General features: G+C 36.5%; 1 pseudogene; it reads left to right on the top strand.

Annotated features, from left to right (window-relative positions):
* Positions 1-460: 460 nt before the first annotated feature.
* On the top strand, positions 461-774 carry LOC108977231 (annotated as a pseudogene).
* The last annotated feature ends 1,472 nt before the right edge of the window (positions 775-2,246 follow it).

Genomic DNA, 2,246 nt, shown 5'->3' with positions numbered 1-2,246 from the left:
AACAATCTTTAGCAATATATTTTAGTTTTTATTACACTCAAAGCAAAATTGACGCCTTTTCATTGAGGAATACCTAAGATCCTAGAGATCAAGCCAGACCAGAAAATAGAAATATAATTTGTTTAAAAGAGAAAAACAAATGGTGAAGCGAAACTTCCGGGCTCAAAATCCGAATCAAAGCAGCTACAAAAACTAATCGTGAACGAACTCGCAGAAATCCCCTTAAACAACAGAAAACTGTAACAGGGAAAAAGATTTACCGAGCAGATCAAGACTTGTTCGAGATGATAGCCACATGAAACCCTACTATTGGTCAACTGCTCATCTTCTGTAAATAAAATGTACACTGTTGAAGAACGTTTTAAAAAAGAAAAACGACAAAAACTTAGTAAAAATTCCAAAGGCCCTAAAAATGATATTCCAAGGGACCCACCTACGAACTTACCATCCGGCTTCTGTAATGATTTGGCGAGGAGTTTCTTGTAATGGCATTACACCTCTTCACTTCTGTGAAAAGGAGGTTAAAACTGGAGCATGTACTAGCAAGCTGTTTTATGAGGCATATGAAAGCAGTTAGTCAATGCTCTTCACGACAGAGGGCATTGGATCTTCTAACAAGATTCAGCTCCAGCACACAAGGCAAAAACCACCCAGCAATGGCCTAAAAGCAATATTCCTGGTGCCATAACTGAAGATTTCGGATTTGAATCCATTGAACTGCACTTTATGGGCAGAGTTAAAAAATCTAGTAAGGACACATCAAATACTCCATGATCCATATGCCGAGGAAGATATGCTTTCCAAAAAAAGGTTTAATCGGAACTTCGACTCTTTTATTAATTACTAATACAGAATGTGTTAGACTCATGAGCTATGTATTGAATAAACGTGTGATCCAAGTAGATGTTCTTTTTTATATAGCCTTTTTCTGACAAATTACGCAGGAGTCATATCAAGCTATCATAATATTTGTATTCAGTATTGTTTGGGATTTCTTCATGGAAAGACTTGCACTTGAATAACGTTTACAAGTCGTTCAACTCTGTTCCGAACTCGGATGGACGTATGGAATGACTTGGTTTTACGTCGAGTTCTTAAATTAAAAGAGTACAACACACAGCTTGGGTTAGAACTAAAGCCGGTCAACATTCCGAAGCGACATCGCTTCGCTCTAAGGGCTCTTGAAAAATTCCAAGAAGATCCGACGTTTTCGAGCCAAATTTTGTTCAGCCATAAGGCCCATTTCTGACTCAATGGGTATATAAACCAGCAAACTTGCCGCATTTGGGATGAGAAATTAAAGAGCTGCAATTTCGTCAAAAAAAACCACGTTTTGGTGTGGTTTATATGGCTGATGAAATCAGCCGTCCATATTTCTTTAGTAATGATGCCGATAAAAACTTGTGAATGAGTGAACACTTCGTTCAGCAGAAAATTTCACGTTTTCGGCTGGTCTATTGGTCACGTTCATTTGCCAGTTATAGAATGGAAATGCTCGAACGAGTCAATGAAAATTGGACTCAATGACAATCAACATTTGAAAAAGATAACCTTCAAAAAAATAAATTCCAAAGAATATTTTTTCGAATCGAAAACATTCCGTATTACATTTGCAGTTTCTGAGTTTTTTCTCCAAAGATGTTAGGAAAATTGAAATTGATCACCTTTTGGAAGATGAGTAAATTAAATTGTTTTCAACAGAGGTAATTTGGTATGCAGTCAGCTTAATGGAAGACTGCTTAGTTTTCATTAATGAAACATCTGACTGTGATTCGTATACTGATTCTCTGTCAATGCGAAGTAAGAGAGCAGCAAATAAATTTTATTCCCGTGATTCAAGAAAAAAAGCTAAGAAGGTTAGTGATATTAGGTCTCCAAATCGCATAAGATGGGCTTCAAAACATAAACTCGTCAAAATGCAGAAATTTAAATTAAGGCTCGTTTCGGAAATCCAATGATTTCTTTACGAACACAAAAAAAAATATATCCATCACAAGAGCAGAAAGCCTTTAAAACTTCAACAAACTAAGACATACATTTTACATAAAAAAAAAGTTTGCAACTCATGCGCTGCCAACAACATACAATTTTCCAAAGGACACATTATTTTCTGTAGCGAACTAACCATATGGCGGCAACGCTCGCAAATATATATTTATGGCAATCCATGCAAAATTTAGTGCTATCACACTCCGAACAATTCATTGATTGCATGTCGTGCGGTAATTAAACGCTGAGTTGGGCGA

The sequence above is a fragment of the Bactrocera latifrons genome, unplaced genomic scaffold (genome assembly GCF_001853355.1).
Source record: "Bactrocera latifrons isolate USDA-ARS-PBARC rearing strain unplaced genomic scaffold, ASM185335v1 scaffold_86, whole genome shotgun sequence".
In the NCBI taxonomy this organism is placed as follows: Eukaryota; Metazoa; Arthropoda; class Insecta; order Diptera; family Tephritidae; genus Bactrocera; species Bactrocera latifrons.
The sequence above is the reverse complement of the archived record's forward strand: the minus strand, read 5'-3'. Positions and strand labels throughout refer to the sequence as shown.